We start from the raw sequence: 21,843 nt of genomic DNA, 5'->3' as shown, positions 1-21,843 counted from the left end.
ATGCAAGAGTAAGGGATATTACGAGAGTGGAACCAGTTAATGAATATGTGAGACTGTCTCGCTGGAAGTGGCTGGGGCACATATACAGAAAAGAAGGTAGTTAATACAGGATGTGCCAGAGTGGACTGCTAGAGGAAGAAGAGGTAGTGGTAGGCCGAGGGAAAGCTGGTTGAGGACAATGAAAAAAGAAGCAGGAGAGGAGTGTTGGTGGGACCTGAAGGAGATGGCAAGAGACAAATATTGGTGGAGAGAGTTCATTTTGGCCCTATGCATCCCGTGGGGTGCCAAAGGAAATGATTGATTGATATGTATATATGTATGTACAGACGTCGGAATAAGTTCGTTTCCTTTTCCGTGGACTAAGGTGTTTGTAACACTGTTCGATGGAGAGGTATCCCCTCCTCCTCCCTTCCTCCTAGTCCCACACTCCCCCCCCCCCCTCCACTTTTCTCTCCAACCCAATTACCCCACCCGGTAGCATATTTCCCAACTCTGGAAGGGTATATACATAGGGAGAAATTAGAACAAATCAGAGCGCGAGGAGCTAAACGATGACGTCATAGACATTATTGCCAGCTACGGTCTCAAAGTTTACTATGAATTTATGCAATTCGCGGCATATATGATGTATTTATTTTAGTCAAACATATGGATTAATTGTTGAACACTAATTTAACAACTTTGTTATTTTCAGGTGAGATGCATCATGAAATATATTAGCTTTTATTGACTTGTCATATTTGGTAATATTGCACAGTGTCTCACAAAGTCACAAAGTCGATACAAACTTTAAAAATATATATTTCGATCGCAAATGTGGCTAAATAGTATAGTTGTAAACGTTATTATTTACAGTTTAATGACATAAAAATATTGTTGATACCTGATGGGATGAATCAAACAATATATAAGATGATAAAGCTGATGGTATGTGACCCCTAAGTGGCATACAAACTACAGACAACAACAATCCATTAATTGAGACAAATTTCACCAATTTAATTATATTTTGATATAATTCATAGTACAATAGCCTTAAAATTATAGTTTTTTGAGAGAGAGAGAGAGAGAGAGAGAGAGAGAGAGAGAGAGAGAGAGAGAGGCCTACACTACGTATTATGGACATACCATATTAGGTAATAAGGTCTATTACTGTCCTTTGTATTGAAGGCAGTATACTGGCCATTACTAGATCATGAAAAGGAATCATAATTGAAATAGTGTGCTATTTACACGGATACAGTATAAGCTCCATTTATTAAATTATTTAGAGAGAGCTAATGTGTCCTCAAGTAAACCTATAGGGCAGTTTTATTTTGGTGATCAAAATTAGCCTACTGTGCCAAATATAGTAACTCTCTAAGCTCATCCTATCAGTAACTAAGCTTTGTAAGGTTGTTTTTCAAGGTACTGTACAAGCTGTTGTAAAATAGCACGTCAAAAATTACCTTTAAATGGTGGATATTCTTATGATTACCTTTTGCCCCCAAAATCTCCTTACCTTACCCAATTTTTACTTCTCATTCATTGTGTTCAGTGGAATAAAGTGATTATTTCTATGCTACAGTATAAGCTCCATTCATTAAATTATTTAGAGAGAGCTTATTAATACTGTGTCCTCAAGTAAACCTATAGGGCTGTTTTGTTTGATGATCAAAATTAGCCTACTGTGCCAGTATAGTAACTTACTAAGCCCATCCTATCAGTCACTAAGCTGTGTAAGGCTGCTTTTCAAGGTACTGTACAAGCTGTTGTACTCGTAAAATAACACAACGTCAAAAATGGCCTTTGTAAGGTGGATGCTGTTTGATTACCTTTTCCCTTCAAGATCTCTTTACCTTACCTGGTTGTTACTTGTCATTCATTGTGTACAATGGAATAAAAAGTGATTATTTCATTGAGTATTTACTTTTCTTAGCTATTATACCAGTACAGAATATCTTTTTGGCAGCTAGACTAGACTTATTACTGAGCTGAGCTAGACTGGAATTTATGCATAAATTTATTAGTTATTGCCATATGCTTTAACAAAATATGGATGACACTTCAAAGCACACCCCGTTTTCAACATAAGATTATGGATTGATAATAGATATAGTATTAATTACAGCCAGAGCTAACAATAGTATGGGTAGAACACAATGTATGCACCAGCTCACAGTTGTCAAGAGCAAAATGTAACCCTGAAATTATGCATAGAAATTTGTGTCGTCAATACTATATCGTCCACATTTTGTTTAAGCATATGGCAGTTATTATTACAGTACTGTACAGAATACCTTTATAAAGCTAGAGTGGACTTGTGGTAAAATTTAAGATTAGCAAAAACCACAATTTATATACAAGTATACTACGGTACTGTACAGTATAGCTTTTGGGGAGCTAGAGTAGTGTACTTAATACTGAGCTAAGACTGAAATTTCTATCTATCTATCTATCTATTGCCAGACGCCTCAATCCCGTTTGGGGTGGCCACAAACAAATCGCCTCCAAGTCGCCCTGTCCCCCGCCATTTCACTCCCCTGCTCCCAGCTCACGCCCCCCTCTCTCATATACCTCTCCACCCCATCCCTCCATCTCATCCTCGGCCTCCCCCTCCCTCTTTCCCCCTCCACCTCACTCACATATACTTTCTTCGTCAGTCTTTCACCCTCCATCCTCTCCACATGGCCAAACCACCTCAGTGTGTTCCTCATAACGCTTCCTATCACATCCACATCAACACCACAACGCTCCTTTATATCCTCATTCGTCAGCCTGTCTCTCCATGTGACTCCACAGGCTCCTCTTAAATAACTCATTTCCACTGCTCTCACTCTTGACTTGTGTCCTTCCAACAACGTCCAAGCTTCACTTCCGTACGTTAGAGTTGGTATCACAATACTGTCATGTAGTAACTTTTTCACTTCCATGCCCACTTCCCTGTTTCTTATCACTGCTTTCAAGGAACCAGCAACCTTTCTTCCCTGCTGTACCCTTTCAAGCACTTCACCCTCCAAACCTCCATCCTTACTCATCACACTACCCAAGTACTTAAACGTACTCACATTTTCCAATTCCTCACCATCCAACCTCGCTGTACATTCACTGACTTCACCTCTCTCAAAGACCATCACTTTACTCTTCCCTACATTCACTTTTAGATTCCGTTTCTTACACACTCTCTCAAACTCATCAACCAAGCCTTGCAGCTCCCCTTCGTCTTCACTCAACAACACAGTATCATCTGCAAACAACAGTACAGGGAGTTTCCAAACACTATCCTCTCTCACCATGGCCACTCCAACATCCACTACCCTACCTTGTACCTCTTTTATTACCCCATCCATGTACAGATTGAACAACCATGGAGACATGACACATCCCTGTTTCAACCCAACCTTCAAAGAGAAAAAATTCACTTAGTTCACCATCCACACGCACTGCAGCCTTCGCACCATCGTACATACTCTTCACAGCATTCAACAACTTTCCATCTACTCCATATATTCTTAACACTTTCCACAATCCTTGTCTATCCACCCTGTCATATGCTTTCTCCAAATCCATGAATGCCGCATACAACTTCTTTCCCTTCTCTAGAAACTTTTCCACTAAAGATCTGAGAATGAATATCTGATCTACACAACCTCTTCCCTTCCTAAAGCCTCCCTGTTCTTCTCCAACTAATTTCTCTGTTCTTTCTCTAACTCTGTCAATAAGTATCCTACCATACACTTTTCCTATTATACTAAGAAGACAAATGCCCCTATGGTTACCACACACTTCTTTTTCCCCTTTTCCTTTGTACAAGGGAATAATTATACCTGACTTCCAATCCTCCGGGACTCTACCTTCCTCCCAGGCCAATCTGCACATCTTCCACATCCATTCTACTACTATCTCTCCCCCATGCTTCAGCATTTCACCACACACTCCATCAATTCCTGGGGCTTTCCCTGATTTAACTTTCTTCATTGCTTCCACAACTTCTATCCTACTGATTTCTTCCTGTCTTCTCACCTCCCTCCTTCTCCCAGCCATTCCCCAGCCACTTATACTCGCATTACTTCCATCCTCTACGTTCAACAATTCCTTAAAGTGTTCTCTCCATCTGCTCACTTTTTCTCCCTTCTCCACTAGTAATCTACCATTTTTATCTTTCACTCCCCTGCTAACTTCGCTTCCACCCTGTCTTACTCTTTTCACCTCTTTCCAGAACATTTTCTTACAGTCCCTCCACTTTACACTCAAATTTCTTCCAAATTCCTCATCCACTCTCTTCTTACTCTCTCTTACTAATCTTTTCACCTCTCTCTTCCTTTCTACATATAACTCTCTCTTCCGCCTCTCAACCTCTTCCACGCCCCTATTTCTCATCCATTCATTGTATGCTTTCTTCTTTTGTGCCACAGCTTGTTTCACCTCTTCAGTCCACCACGCTGTTCCTTGCACCCCCCTCCGTCTTCTCTTCCTTCCACACACCACATCACATGCTGCACATATTTCTTCTATAAATATTCTACACACACCTTCCACGTCTCCCGTCTGCTCCAATTCATATTTGCCCAATCGTTCCTCCACTTCTCTCTTATACTGTGCCTTTTTCTCATCCTCTTGTAACCTTTCCATTCTCCTTGCAACTACTCCTTCCTCTTGTCTTTCCCTTCTTCTATTCCTCCAACTTACTTGAACTTTAATTCTGGCCATCACCAAGTAGTGGTCAGAAAGTCCACTCCCCCACCCTCTATACACTCTTGCATCCATTACACATCTTCGCATCCTTTCATCCACACACACATAATCAATCATTGCCTTCCTTTCATTCAGTTCACCACCCACCCTTCTCATCACTCTCCATGTATACCTGTGAATCATTTTATGCCTGAAGAGGGTATTGGCTATCACAAACCCCCTTCCAGCACAAATGTACACTAACGCACTCCCATTCTCATCTATCTGAAATTTCTACAGTAGTGAAATCTAAAAGAAACAAACTGCAGTAAAATAATATTTAAGTGAATGTTTATTTTCAAATTTTTATAAATTTATTAAAATCCGAAACAAACTGCAATAAAATAATATTTAAGTAAATGTTTAGAGTGAAAGCTGAGTTCTGGGAGAATGTAGAAGCATAACTGGGCAGGTCTCATAAAAATGAGAGTGTTTTTGATTGGTGATATGAATGGTTAAGTGGGGAATGCAAGAATAGATAGTGGTTAGTCAGTGGGGTATACCCACAGAAATGGATGGGAAAGGTAGTGCCTTGATGGAAGTGTGTGCTGGGAAGGGCTAGGTGATCACCAATACCCTTTTCAGGCACAGGCTGATCCATCAGTATACATGGAGAAGTATAAGATGAATGGGAGATGAGATGACTGAACGTAAGGCAATGATTGATTATGTATGTGTGGATGATGAATGACAAGGTCTGATACGGGAGTGTACAGGGGATGGGGTAATGGCCTATCTCAGGGAGATAACCGAGGGATTAGCAGAAGAACAGGGAGGCTTCAGAAAAGGGAGGGGTGTGCTGACCATATATTCTCAGTTAGGTGCATAGTAGAGAAGTATTTTGAGAGGGGAAAGAAGTTGTATGCAACCTTCATGGACCCGGAGAAAGCATATGACAGAGTAGACAGCAGACAAGGAATGTGGAAGGAGCTAAGAATATATGAAGTAGATGGGAAATTGCTGAATGCTGTTAAGAGTATGTATCAGGGTACTAGGGCGGCAGTGCACTGGAAAATCAACTGAGCAAGTTCTTTTATCTGAGTGTTGGACTGAGGGAGGGGTGTGTCATGTCTCCGCGGTTGTTCAGCATATACATGGATAGTGTGATAAAACAAATATACGGTAGAGCAGTGGATGTTGGAATGTACCTAGTGCGGGAGGGCAGTGTGGAAACTGCCTGTACTGTTGTTTGCTGATGACACAGTTTTAAGAGAAAACGAATGGGAGCTGCAGGGTTCTGTGAATGAGTTTGGAAGTGTTTGTGAAAAGAAGAAAATTGAAAGTGAATGTAACAAAGAGTAAAGTTATTGTTTTTGAAAGGCGCGATGCCACAAAATGCCTAGTGAGGTTGAATGGTCAGGAAATGGAGAATCTCAGAACCTTCAGTAGTGTGAAGAACAAATATCGAAGTTTAGAAGATAAAGTGCGAGAAAGCGTGCAGCAGAAAAAGAGGGTTGCAAGGCACACTGAGGGCAGTGACAAGGAATAGGGGTTGAGCATGTAAGTGAAGAAGTCATTGCATGATAGTACTCTGAATCCCACTCTAATGTATGGAAGTGAAGCTTGGACCTTGCTAGAGGGACACAAATCGAGAGTGAGATCAGTGGGAATGAAGTTACCTGAGAAGAGCATGTGGAGTTACATGGAGAGACAGACGAATGAGGAAGTTCAAGAGTGTTGTGGTGTTGCTGTGGATGCTTTGGAAAGTACAAGAAAGCAATATCACAGACTAGCACAAAACACTACATTATGTGAACATTTTAGCAACAACCTGCTTCAGCTGCCCTCTGGTTCAATGACTGCTGCCATGCGACTTTGCATTTGCAACGTTGCACTCTACATTATGAGCAAGGTTGGGGGGATGCTTTGGCTTCGATGACAGAGCTGCTGATGGTCGACGTCCTTTACCGTGGAGGGCTGCTCCTCTTGGCATTCCTGGGGACCTTCTTGCTATGGAAGTTGGTTGGCAAGGAATCTTCCCACGACCAGCTCCACCATACTTCACCGATGAGCCTGCACAGTTCAGCAAGGTGTTCAGCTGATTTGCAGTTTTAACTGAACGTATTCTCTGAAGGAATCTTTGCAGGGCCACTCGAGTTTTTAAATTTCCATAACGAGCAGTTGTTTCAATTAGCTCCTCTGCTACTACTTTTGATTCAGCAGTTAGGTCAACAGTGTCTTCAGCAATAGTTCCAGACTCTCTTGCATCGGTTTCCATCCTTGAATCTGTTTCCATCCTTGCATCTGTTTCCATCTTTACATTTGTCCCATTTCCTCCATTGCTTTCATTTTCATTTTCTTCTACCTCAGTCAGACCTTTAAAGAAACTCTCCTTAGGGGCTTTTTCTGTGCCAACGGCTAAGGCTGCCAACCACTGCCGACTACTGCTGGTCAATACAAAGATTTGGGACACTGCTGTCATGCCATAGTCTGCACATGCAATCTGATGTTTACAGATGGCCTCATTTTGTCCTTTCACACACGTGCACATGCCAATGGAGAGGTCAACTTCATACACCCGTGTTTGGTCAGACTGGCTCTGCACAGAGTATAGACCTCCACCAACGGATTTTACTGCATCAACTGCTACCTTGTCGACAGTAATGGACTTTACCCGTCATCGGCGCAGTGCTACGTCCACCAACTGCTGTCTCGTGTAACAGTTGAAGATCTCCACCATGAAGACCAGCAGCTGCGCAGTGTTGTAGGCCTTGCATCTGAAATAATAGTAAAAACCATAATATGAATAATACATTGCAGGTCTGAATGTTTAATACAAGAATGTACAGGCACTCCTCATTTTACGATGCTTCGACTTGCGAAGGATTCGAAATTACAATGGTGATAATATCATATGTAGTCTCACTGTTTGAGTGTTATCAGAGTTTTATTCAAATTTATTGGGAGATTCCATTAATATTTTCTTGCGTTATTCACATGCAATACAAAAATTCATTATTGCTTCGATTTACGACTGCTTCAACTTATGATGGATGTCTCAGTCCTAAACCCCATGATCAGTCGAGGAGTACCTGTATACAATTTGGAAGACATAAGTCAAAATATAATGCCAAATAAGAAACCCTGTTTTATTAGGAGTTAGTTAATCCTTACCTATTGAGGACAATATCCTTAATTATGCAGATTGTTGATTCTGCATAGTTATTGGTGTGATGCCCCTGCAACATCGCACCAGCTCGGAAAGCGATCGCCCACTCTTCTCTTCTTTGTACCAGAGAGGTTAGATAACTGCAAATATAAAATCAAAATCTATATAGAGAAAAAAAAAAAATGAAATTTAGAGAAAGAAAAAAATAATCTATCTATCTATCTATTGCCAGACGTCTTAATCCCGTACGGAATTAAGGTGTCTGGCCTCTCACCCTCCATCCTCTCCACATGGCCAAAACACCCCAGTGTGCTCCTCCTAATGCTTCCTATCACATCCACATCCACACCACAACGCTCCTTTATATCCTCATTTGTCAGCCTGTCTCTCCATGTGACTCCACAGGCTTCTCTTAATCTGCCCCGTCCCGACGACGTTCTTGTACGTCCAAACATGATGGAATCTCATGTACCGCTGACGTACTTAAACGCGCCAAAGTTGCAAGGTGCATAATTTGACAGAACATGAAGTCACTAGGTAAATAAGTGTTATTATTATGCATAATATTATTGCAAGGCCTGTAAATATGTGAAAACAATTCTGTAAAGTGGAAAATGGTACGATGTCATTGGGAAAGTATTATGGAACTTGAAAAAAATACAATTTATGATGAAACAAGAATGTTACCTTACCATCTGTGACCTACTGTAATTGGGCGATTTCGCTATTTCCGCCCAATGGAACATTCCTTATTTCATATGTTTTTTGTATAAAAACCAATATACTCTTGTACTACATGTTTCTTTCTTTGTAATAAGTATGTACCGTACGTAATCAGTATTGTTTTCCATATTAATACATACCATAGAAAATGTGAGAGCAGCAGTTCACCTCCACAGAACATGATACCAGGTGTAACGTAAATATACCTGTTTAGGCCACTTGACGACCCCAGTAACCACTTTCATTGTGATTTTCCTTTGTTTCTCACAAAAAGCAGAGATTTGAGCCATAAAAAGTGGGTCCAAAATTTGCTGGGACTGGGCGGTACCACTACTAGGAAACTTCTCAGGACGGGGTGGGTTAAATACCTCATTTCCAATGCTCTCACTCTTGCCTTGTGTCCTTCCAACAACGTCCAAGCTTCACTTCCATATGTTAGAGTTGGTATCACAATACTGTCATGTAGAAAGTTTTTCACATCCATGCTCACTCCCAGTTTCTTATCACTGCTGTCAAGGAGCCAGCAACCTTTCTTCCTTGTTATACCCTTTCAAGCACTTCACCCTCCAAACTTCCATCCTTACTCATCACACTCCCCAAGTACTTAAATGTACTCACATTTTCCATTTCCTCACCATCCAACCTCACCATACATTCACTGACTTCACCTCTCTCAAAGACCATCACTTTACTCTTTCCTACATTCACGTTTAGATTCAGTTTCTTACATACTCTCCCAAACTCATCCACCAGGCCTTGCAGCTCCCATTCGTCTTCACTTAACAACACAGTACCATCTGCAAACAATAGTACAGGGAGTTTCCAAACACTACCCTCTCTCCCTAGGGCCACACCAACATCCACTGCCCAACCTTGTATCTCTTTTATTACCCCATCCATGTACAGACTGAACAACCATGGAGACATGACACATCCCTGTTTCAACCCAACCATCAAAGAGAAAAATTTATTCAATTCACCATTCACATGCACTGCAGCCTTAGCACCACCATACATACTCTTCACAGTGTTCAACAACTTCCCATCTGCTCCATATATTCTTAATACTTTCCACATTCCTTTTTTTCCTTTTTTTTTTTATGTGTCCGACTCTGGGCATAGGCTTCACAGCCTGCTATCAAGGCCAAGTAGTCCTCCTACATACCATACACTTCTACATGTCACCACTTCGGCGCTAACACTCACCGTCTATATTGAATACATGCTAGGGATGTCTCATACAGGACTGGCGTATTGGTATTAGCGGGGGTATTTTTACGACACGTCGGCGGGAAGAGAGAGGTGAAAAGATTAGTAAGAGAGAGTAGAAGAGAGTGGATGAGGAATTTGGAAGGAATTTGAGTGTGAAGTGGAGGGACTGTAAGAAAATGTTCTGGAAAGAGGTGAAGAGAGTAAGACAGGGTGCCAGTGAAGTCAGTAGGGGAGTGAAAGATAAAAATGGCAGCTTGCAAGTGGAGAAGGGAGATAAAGTGAGCAGATGGAGAGAACACTTAAAGGAATTGTTGAACATAGAGAATGGAAGTAATATGAGTATAAGTGGCTGGGGAATGGCTGGGAGGAGGAGGAAGGTGAGAAGACAGCAAGAAATCAGTTGGATAGAAGTAGTGGAAGCAATTAAGAAATTCAAATTAGGGAAGGCCTCAGGAATTGATGGAGTGTGTGGTGAAACACTGAAGCATGGGAGAGAGACAGTAGTAGAATAGATGTGGAAGATGTGCAGATTGGCATAGGAGGAACGTAAACTCCCGAAGGATTGGAAGTCAGGTATAATTATTCCCCTGTACAAAGGGAAAGGGGAAAAAGAAGTGTGTGGTAATCATAGGGACATCTGTCTTCTTAGTGTAATAGGAAAAGTGTATGGTAGGATACTTATTGACAGAGTTAGGGAAATAACAGAGGAATTAGTTGGAGTACAGGGAGGCTTTAGGAAGGCAAGAGGCTGTGTAGATCAGATATTCATTCTTAGATCTTTGTGGAAAAGTTTCTAGAGAAGGGAAAAAAGTTGTATGCGGCCTTCATGAATTTGGAGAAAGCATATAACAGGGGGAGGCGGTGGCTCAATCGGTAGAGAAGTGGCTTGCAGTCCTAACGGACCCAGGTTCAAATCCCCGCTGGGGCAGGGAACAGTTTAAGGATTTGAATTTCGTAGAAGCACGCTTTACTGATCTACCAGAAGACCCGCCGACATGTCTTGAAAATACCCCCGCTAATACCAATACACCAGTCCTGTATGAGACAGCCCTAGCATGTATTCAATATGGACGGTGGGTGTTAGCGCCGAAGTGGTGACATGCAGAAGTGTATGGTATGTAGGAGGACTACTTGGCCCTGATAGCAGGCTGTGAAGCCTATGTCCAGAGTCGGACACATAAAAAAAAAAAAAAAAAAAAGGAATGTGGAAAGTATTAAGAATACATGGAATAGATGGGTACACTGTGAAGAGTATGTATGGGGTAATAAAAGACATACAAGGTTGGGCAGTGGATGTTGGTGTGGCCCTAGGGAGAGAGGGTAGTGTTTGGAAACTCCCTGTACTATTGTTTGCAGATGGTACTGTGTTGTTAAGTGAAGACGAAGGGAAGCTGCACGGCTTGGTGGATGAGTTTGGGAGAGTATGTAAGAAACTGAATCTAAACGTGAATGTAGGAAAGAGTAAAGTGATGGTCTTTGAGAGAGGTGAAGTCAGTGAATGTACAGTGAGGTTGGATGGTGAGGAAATGGAAAATGTGAGTACATTTAAGTACTTGGGGAGTGTGATGAGTAAGGATGGAAGTTTGGAGGGTGAAGTGCTTGAAAGGGTATAACAAGGAAGAAAGGTTGCTGGCTCCTTGACAGCAGTGATAAGAAACTGGGAGTGAGCATGGATGTGAAAAAGTTACTAAATGACAGTACTGTGATACCAACTCTAACGTATGGAAGTGAAGCTTGGACGTTGTTGGAAGGACACAAGGCAAGAGTGAGAGTATTGGAAATGAGGTATTTAACCCACTCCATCCTGAGAAGTTTCCTAGTAGTGGTACCCCCCAGTCCAAACAAATTTTGGACCCACTTTTTTTTGGCTCAAATCTCTACTTTTGGTGAGAAACAAAGGAAAATCACAATGAAAGTGGTTACTGGGGTCGTCAAGTGGCCTAAACAGGTATAGTTACGTTACACCTAGCATCATGTTCTGTGGAGGTGCACTGCTGCTCTCACATTTTCTATGGTATGTATTAATATGGAAAACAATACTGATTACGTACGGTACATATTTATTACAAAGAAAGAAACATGTAGTACAAGAGTATATTGGTTTTAATACAAAAAACATGTGAAATAAGGAATGTTCCATTGGGTGGAAATAGCGAAATCGCCCAATTACAGTAGGTCACAGATGGTAAGGTAACATTCTTGTTTCATCATAAATTGTATTTTTTTCAAGTTCCATAATGCTTTCCCAATGACATCGTACCATTTTCCACTTTACAGAATTGTTTTCACATATTTACAGGCCTTACAATAATATTTTGCATAATAATAACACTTATTTACCTAGTGACTTCATGTTCTGTCAAATTATGCACCTTGCAATTTTGGCGCATTTAAGTATGTCAGCAGGACATGAGATTCCATCATGTTTGGATGTACAAGAACGTCGTTGGGACGGGGCAAGTTAAGAGAAGCCTGTGGAGTCACATGGAGAGACAGGCTGACAAATGAGGATATAAAGGAGCGTTGTGGTGTGGATGTGGATGTGATAGGAAGCATTAGGAGGAGCACGCTGGGGTGGTTTGGCCATGTGGAGAGGATGGAGGGTGAGAGGCCAGACACCTTAATCCAGTATGGGATTAAGACGTCTGGCAGTAGATGGATGATAGATTATTTTTTTCTTTCTCTAAGTTTCAATTTTTTTTTTCTCTAAATAGATTTTGATTCTATATTTGAAGTTATCTAACCTCTCTGGTACAAAGAAGAGAAGAGTGGGCGATCGCTTTCTGAGCTGGTGCGATGTTGCAGGGGCATCACACCAATAACTATGCAGAATCAACAATCTGCATAATTAAGGATATTGTCCTCAATAGGTAAGGATGAACTAACTCCTAATAAAACAGGGTTTCTTATTTGGCATTATATTTTGACTTATGTCTTCCAAATTGTATACAGGTACTCCTCGACTGATGATGGGGTTTAGGACTGAGACATCCATGATAAGTTAAAGCAGTCGTAAATCGAAGCAATAATGAATTTTTGTATTGCATGTGAATAACGCAAGAAAATATTAATGGAATCTCCCAATAAATTTGAATAAAACTCTGATAACACTCAAACAGTGAGACTACATATGATATTATCACCATCATAATTTCGAATCCTTCGCAAGTCGAAGCATTGTAAAATGAGGAGTGCCTGTACATTCTTGTATTAAACATTCAGACCTGCAATGTATTATTTATATTATGGTTTTTACTATTATTTCAGATGCAAGGCCTACAACACTGCGCAGCTGCTGGTCTTCATGGTGGAGATCTTCGACTGCTACACGAGACAGTGGTTGGTGGACTGCGCCGACGACGGGTAAAGTCCATTACTGTCGACAAGGTAGCAGTTGATGCAGTAAAATCCGTTGGTGGAGGTCTATACTCTGTGCAGAGCCAGTCTGACCAAACACGGGTGTATGAAGTTGACCTCTCCATTGGCATGTGCACGTGTGTGAAAGGACAAAATGAGGCCATCTGTAAACATCAGATTGCATGTGCAGACTATGGCATGACAGCAGTGTCCCAAATCTTTGTATTGACCAGCAGTAGTCGGCAGTGGTTGGCAGCCTTAGCCGTTGGCACAGAAAAAGCCCCTAAGGAGAGTTTCTTTAAAGGTCTGACTGAGGTAGAAGAAAATGAAAATGAAAGCAATGGAGGAAATGGGACAAATGTAAAGATGGAAACAGATGCAAGGATGGAAACAGATTCAAGGATGGAAACCGATGCAAGAGAGTCTGGAAATATTGCTGAAGACACTGTTAACCTAACTACTGAATCAAAAGTACCTAGTAGCAGAGGAGCTAATTGAAACAACTGCTCGTTATGGAAATTTAAAAACTCGAGTGGCCCTGCAAAGATTCCTTCAGAGAATACGTTCAATTAAAACTGCAAATCAGCTGAACACCTTGCTGAACTGTGCAGGCTCATCGGTGAAGTATGGTGGAGCTGGTCGTGGGAAGATTCCTTGCCAACCACTTCCATAGCAAGAAGGTCCCCAGGAATGCCAAGAGGAGCAGCCCCCCACGGTAAAGGACGTCGACCATCAGCAACTCTGTCATCGAAGCCAAAGCATCCCCCCAACCTTGCTCATAATGTAGAGTGCAACGTTGCAAATGCAAAGTCGCATGGCAGCAGTCATTGAATCAGAGGGCAGCTGAAGCAGGTTGCTGCTAAAATGTTCACATAATGTAGTGTTTTGTGCCAGTCTGTGATATTGCTTTCTTGTACTTTCCAAAGCATCCACAACAACCCCACAACACTCTTGAACTTCCTCATTCGTCTGTCTCTCCATGTAACTCCACATGCTCTTCTCAAGTAACTTCATTCCCACTGATCTCACTCTCGATTTGTGTCCCTCTAGCAAGGTCCAAGCTTCACTTCCATACATTAGAGTGAGATTCAGAGTACTATCATGCAATGACTTCTTCACTTACATGCTCACTCCCTATTCCTTGTCACTGCCCTCAGTGTGCCTTGCAACCCTCTTTTTCTGCTGCACGCATTCTCGCACTTCATCTTCTAAACTTCAATCTTTGTTCTTCACACAACTGAAGGTTCTGAGATTCTCCATTTCCTGACCATTCAACCTCACTAGGCATTTTGTGGCATTGCGCCTTTCAAAAACAATAACTTTACTCTTTGTTACATTCACTTTCAATTTTCTTCTTTTCACAAACACTTCCAAACTCATTCACAGAACCCTGCAGCTCCCATTCATTTTCTCTTAAAACTGTGTCATCAGCAAACAACAGTACAGGCAGTTTCCACACTGCCCTCCCGCACTAGGGACATTCCAACATCCACTGCTCTACCGTATATTTGTTTTATCACACTATTCATGTATATGCTGAACAACCGCGGAGACATGACACACCCCTCCCTCAGTCCAACACTCAGATAAAAGAACTTGCTCAGTTGATTTTCCAGCGCACTGCCGCCCTAGTACCCTGATACATACTCTTAACAGCATTCAGCAATTTCCCATCTACTTCATATATTCTTAGCTCCTTCCACATTCCTTGTCTGTTGTCTACTCTGTCATATGCTTTCTCCGGGTCCATGAAGGTTGCATACAACTTCTTTCCCCTCTCAAAATACTTCTCTACTATGCACCTAACTGAGAATATATGGTCAGCACACCTCTCCCTTTTCTGAAGCCTCCCTGTTCTTCTGCTAATCCCTCGGTTATCTCCCTGAGATAGGCCATTACCCCATCCCGTGTACACTCCCGTATCAGACCTTGTCATTCATCATCCACACTTACATAATCAATCATTGCCTTACGTTCAGTCATCTCATCTCCCATTCATCTTATACTTCTCCATGTATACTGATGGATCAGCCTGTGCCTGAAAAGGGTATTGGTGATCACCTACCCCTTCCCAGCACACACTTCCATCAAGGCACTACCTTTCCCATCCATTTCAGTGGGTATACCCCACTGACTAACCACTATCTATTCTTGCATTCCCCACTTAACCATTCATATCACCAATCAAAAACACTCTCATTTTTATCAGACCTGTCCAGTTATGCTGCTACATTCTCCCGGAACTCAGCTTTCACTCTAAACATTTACTTAAATATTATTTTATTGCAGTTTGTTTCGGATTTCAATAAATTTATAAAAATTTGAAAATAAACATTCACTTAAATATTATTTTACTGCAGTTTGTTTCTTTTAGATTTCATTACTGTAGAAATTTCAGTCTTAGCTCAGTATTAAGTACACTACTCTAGCTCCCCAAAAGCTATACTGTACAGTACCGTAGTATACTGTACTTGTATATAAATTGTGGTTTTTGCTAATCTTAAATTTTACTACAAGTCCACTCTAGCTTTAAAAAAGTATTCTGTATAGTACTGTAATAATAACTGCCATATGCTTAAACATAATGTGGACGATATAATTTTGACGACACAAATTTCTATGCATAATTTCAGGGTTACAGTTTGCTCTTGACAACTGTGACTGGTGTATACATTGTGTTCTACCCATACTATTGTTAGCTCTGGCTGTAATTAATACTATATCTATTATCATTCCATAATCTTGTGTTGAAAACGGGATGTGAATTGAAGTGTCATCCATATTTTGTTAAAGCATATGGCATTAACTAATAAATTTATGCATAAATTCCAGTCTAGCTCAGCTCAGTAATTAGTCTAGCTGCCAAAAAGATATTCTGTACTGTTATAATAGCTAAGAAAAATAAATACTCAATGAAATAATCACTTTTTATTCCATTGTACACGTCTCTCTCTCTCTCTCTCTCTCTAGAATAAAGAGATTGTTCTCACAGTATACACCTCCTTGATACGGCCACTTCCTGAGTTGCTGTGGAATTTTGGTCGCTTGAAAAGACATACGTCGACTTTAATAGAGTTCAGGAGACTAAGGTATCAGGATCGCCTAAGGGCTGCGGGACTTTTTTAGTAGAAACTCGTAGACTACGAGGTCAGCTTATTAAAGTGTTTAAAATCTGAATGGATTTCACAGTCATTACATAGAAAGTTGCTTACTCTTAACACGGACTCGGCACACAACCATGGTTGAAAAAAAAAAAAAAAAAAAAAAAAAACAGTAGAATTACGTGCAAGATCTCCTCCACATGGAGCTGACTCAACATGGGCGTTGCTAATACTACAGCACAAAAGTTTAAGGGATTCATCGGCAGGATCATACACTACAATAAATGGGAATTGGATATGAATTCCCAGGCAAACAAGAAGTATCTCCACGGTGTGGGCTGCATAGTCATTTAGATCCTAACTTTTCCTTGTAACTCCTCTGTGTGTGTGTGTGTGTGTGTGTGTGTGTGTGTGTGTAAAAGACGTGTCTACTACCGCAACATATAATCACAGTAGATTTCTGTGTGTGTGTGTGTGTGTGTGTGTGTGTGTGTGTGTGTGTGTGTGTGTGTGTGTGTGTAAAAGAGGTGTCTACTACCGCAACATATAATCATTGTAGATTTCTCTCTCTCTCTCTCTCTCTCTCTCTCTCTCTCTCTCTCGCTCTCCCTCTCTCTCTGTAAAAGAGGTGTCTACTATCGCAATATTTAATCAACAGCAGATTTATTCTCTCTCTCTCTCTCCCTCTGTGTGTGTGTGTGTGTGTGTGTGTGTGTGTGTGTGTGTGTGTGTGTGTCTGTGTAAAAGAGGTGTCGTCTCCTGCAACATTTAATCACACCAATTTATTCTCTCTCTCTCTCTCTCTCTCTCTCTCTCTCTCTCTCTTTAAGTGTAGTAATCTTTTTCCTAACTTGGTTTATGATATATACTGTACTATACCTTTATTAGTTGTTCGGACTACACGCTTGAAGTACAGAAACCCCTAGCTGGCTGTGAGCGAGAGTATGGAGGGAACCGGGTGGGGTTATGGGGTCAGAGAGAAAAGTGGGGGAGTTGGGTGGGAGTGTGGGACTATGAGGTAGGGAGGAGGAGGGGAAACCTCTCCATCCGGCAGTGTTACAAACACCTTGGTCGGCGGGAAAGGAAACGAACTTATTCCGACGTCTGTACATGTATATATATATGTATAGACGGTATATATATATATATATATATATATATATATATATATATATATATATATATGGATTTGGATGTGTGTGTAGTCTGTGAACTAAGTGTAATCGGCTCTTGCAAGGCGACTGGGTGCAAGCATACTTTATAGTATGCGACACTGGTTCAACCACAGCTCCCATTATGTCCGCCAAAGCAGTAATTGGCTAGAAGAACGCTCCCAATGTTTATTACCCTGCTGGGCGCGAACACTTGTTCTCCACTGTACAAAAATGCACACTTTACCACTGTACCACAAAGGCTTTATTCATATATCTATCTATACCTATATCTATCTATCTATCTAACTATCTATTTATATCAATATCTATCTATCTATCTAACTATCTCCCTCTGTATATATATGTATATATATATATATATATATATATATATATATATATATATATATATATATATATATATGTGTGTGTGTGTGTGTGTGTGTCTGTGTGGAGCCTCTGTGGTACAGTGGTAAAGTGTGTGTTTTCATACACCGGAGAACGAGCGTTAGCACCCCGGCAGGGTAATAAAGTTTGAGAGAGTTCTTCCAGTCACGTACTGCTTCGGCGGACATAATGGGTGCTGTGGTTGAACCAGTGTCGCGTACTATAAAGTATGCTTGCACTCAGTCGGCTTATGCGAGCCAACTACACACACATCCATAGCTAGTGCAACACTACAATTACACTTACAAGCACTTCTCAAACTACATACAAGTTTCTCTAGCTCTCAACACCAGTCTACGAGTATATGCACAGTACACACTACACTTCCTTTTATTAAAATTTAAAAAAAGTAAAATGGCAACAACTAATTATGCCTCCGAGTCCCCGGGTGGGGGGAACATAAATGCCTCCACCGTCCGCCCCTCTCCCGATGATGACTCTACATGCCTGGACCCACTGTCTGACTCACTTCTTCATTTCTGCAACATTCGCGGTCTTTCCTCTAACTTTCTCTCTGTTGAATATCACCTCTCCTCCTCAAAACCTCATCTTCTCTTCTTAACAGAGACTCTGCTGTCTGAGGCAACTGACAGCAAAACCTTTTCGTATCCTCCTACTTCCTCTATACTCATTTCAAAGCCAAAGGTGGTTGTTGTGTATATGTACTCAACGACCTATCTTGCTCTCTGTTCCCAAACTTGATTCTTCTGAATTCTCTACACTCTGGCTTCGGCTCTCCTGTCATTTTCTGACTAAATATATCTGTGCTGTTTACTTATCTCCTGATTCTACTGACTATCAAAAATTCTTTGACTATCTTACTTCTATGATGGAACACATTCTATCAATTTCTCCTTACTCTGAAATCTCCATTCTAGGAGATCTCACTGTTCACTAACACCTTTGGCTTTCCTCTCCTATCACTGATCCACCTGGTGAACAAGCCTACATTTTTTCTATCCTTAATGACCTAGAGCAGCTTCTACAGCACACTACCTGTATCTCTCACTGTCTTCGAGAGAGCTCCAACATACCTTTTCCTTACAACTAATCCTTCTGCTTACACTGCCAACCTTTTCTCTCCACTAGGCTCCTCTGATCATAACCTTATTACTTTAACCTGTCCTATCGCTCTGGTATGGCCTGTGGACCCTCCAAGGAAACGTCATTTGTGGCACTTCAGAGCTGCGGATTGGGAGGCCCTCAGGCAGTACTTCTTTGATTTTCCCTGGAATGATTATTCATTCCATGGCCTGGAGCCATCCGAGTGTGCCTTGCACATTACGGAGGTTATTCTCTCGAGCATCAAAGCATACATTCCTTTCTCATATCCTTTGACTAATGCAAGAAAGCCTTGGTTTAATCACGCTTGTTCTAATGCTGTCTGCAACAAGGAGAGGGCCTATAAAAGATGCCAATACCAACCCACCCCTGTATCACATCTCTTTTAAGTTTCTACCCAGAATCCTGCTAAGTCTGTTCTTCGCTCTGCTAAAAATAATTTCATCAATAATAAATGCTCTCAACTCTCCAACTCGAATTCTCCCCACTCCTTCTGGCACCTTGCCAAAAACCTTTCTAATATCTTTACCTCATCATCCTTCCCTCCTCCTTTCTACTCTGATGGCTCTGTAGCTATTGCTTCTACCGATAAAGCAGATCTCTTCGCTCAGACTTTCTCCTCCAATTCTACCTTAGATGATTCCAGTGCTGTTCCTCCATCACTTCCCCCCTCTGACTTCTTCATGGCTGACATTAAAATTTCTTCACCTGATGTATTTTCTGCCATCACTGACCTCAGTACTTACAAGGCATATGGGCCTGATGGAGTCCCTCCTGTTGTCCTCAAGAACTGTGCTTCTGTGGTTACACCCTGCCTAAGCAAACTCTTTCGCCTTTGTCTGTCAACTTGTACCTTTCCTTCTTGCTGAAAGTTTACTCTTATTTAGCCAATCCCAAAGAAGGGTGACCATTCTTAACCATTTAACTATCGTCCAATTGCTATAACATCCTGTGTCTCGAAAGTTTTCGAGTCTATTCTTAACAAAAAATTTTAATGCATGTTTCCTATCACAACCTTCTTTCTGATCGTCAATATGGATTCCATCAGGGATGCTCCACTGGCGATCTTCTCACCTTTCTTTCAGACTCCTGGTCATCCTCCTTTAGGGACATTGGCGAAAGACTTGCCATTGCACTTGACATCACAAAGGCTTTCGATCGAGTCTGGCATAAAACATTAATTTCCAAGCAGCCCTCTAATGGTTTCTATCCTTCTATTTGTGCCTTCATCTATAGCTTCCTTTCTGGTCGTTCAATAGCTGCTGTTGTAGACGGCCATCGTTCTTCTCCTAGATCTATCAGCAGTGGTGTTCTTCAGGGCTCTGTCCTATCACCAACTCTCTTTCTTTTATTCATCAATGATTTTCTAAGCTGTACATCTAACCCTATCCACTCGTACGCTGATGATTCCACCCTGCACCTTTCCATTCGGATACTGCAACGTCCATCTCAGCAGTTACTTCAACAAACAAGGGATGAGGCTATGGCACACCTAATGTCTGACTTGGCTCGTATCTCTGACTGGGGTAAAAATGATCTTGTTTTTAATGGATCAAAGACTCAATCTTTACACCTATCAATCCGTGAAAATCTTCCACAGGAGAACCCGCTAAAGTTTAATAATATCCAGCTCAGTCCTGCACCATCCTTGAACATGCTTGGGGTTTCATTCACTCGAACTTATCTTGGAAAGATCATATTGCATCTCTTGTAAAATATTCTTCCAAGAGAGTAAGTGTGCTAAACCGACTCCTTGCCTTCTTTACCCCTGCACAGTTGTTGACCTTATACACGGGTTTTATTCGCCCCTGTGTAGAGTACAACTCTCGTGTGTGGGGAGGCTTCCCGCATACAGCTCTTCTCAATAGAGTGAAGTCAAAGGCTTTTCGTCTCAAAAAATCACTTCCTTTTACTGGCTTCCTTCAACCTCTGTCTCTTCCCCGCACTGTTGCCTATTTATCTCTTTTCTACCGCTACTTCCATGGTCACTGCTACTCTGAACTATTTGCTTGCATCCCTCCACCTTTACGACGAGTGCATAGCACTCTTCTAGAAACAAACTCTCATCCCTTTTCTGTCCAACTCTCTAATGGAAGAGTTAACCGTTACTCCCAGTCCTTCATTTATGCAACAGGTCAACTCTAGAACTGTCTCCCTCTATCTGTATTTCCTACTTCTTATGATCTCCAGTCGTTCAAAGCAGTGTGTCCAGGTGTCTCGAAATTAATGGATCTTGAATTTGGCTCTCTTTTGTATTGTTTTTGTTTTTTTCTTGGAAGGAACTGCTTTGGAGGCTCACCCTTGGTTACTTCTTCCTTGCACACATAAAAGAAAATACAATCTCTACCTGACATCGATCATTGACACATTTGAAATTCTCACATTTCATACGAAATTATGCATTTGGAGGTTGTAGTCAGAATACCTACTGCTTTTGTTTTATGCATTGCTCCTTGGTAATGCTAATTAATGCAAACAGTCCAAGACTGTCTGTTGGTGCCACGCCCTCAGGCTTCCAGCAGTTTCAGATGGGACTGCAGTACATATCCATCGCTGCTGTTCATTAGCAAACACATGACATAGCTGGAATTGTAGCTACTATATATGGATACCCTGCTGCAATAATTTGTCCTTGCAGTTGTTGGTTTCTTATCCTCCATTACTCGCCGTTTCGTGATCAACCACCTTTTCCGGCATTGCCATCCAGTGAACTGCACATCTTAACAATGTTTAATTGTTTCTGTCATCAGCACTGCTCTTATAACTGGGCATGAATAAGATTAATGTCGAAGAAAATGCATTCATCTTCCACTTATGGTGATATTATTACTTACTATCATCTCTCATTACCTAGACAGAGAGAGAGAGAGAGAGAGACAATGTAACATAAGTTCTGCAAATTCTGAATAAAACACCATTTTCAATACCTGAAACACACATACACACACACACACACACACACACA

The sequence above is a fragment of the Coenobita brevimanus genome, chromosome 21 (assembly GCF_032717465.1).
Source record: "Coenobita brevimanus isolate Jiangsu-jjx chromosome 21, ASM3271746v2, whole genome shotgun sequence".
Taxonomy (NCBI): Eukaryota; Metazoa; Arthropoda; class Malacostraca; order Decapoda; family Coenobitidae; genus Coenobita; species Coenobita brevimanus.
Note: the sequence above shows the minus strand (reverse complement) of the source record.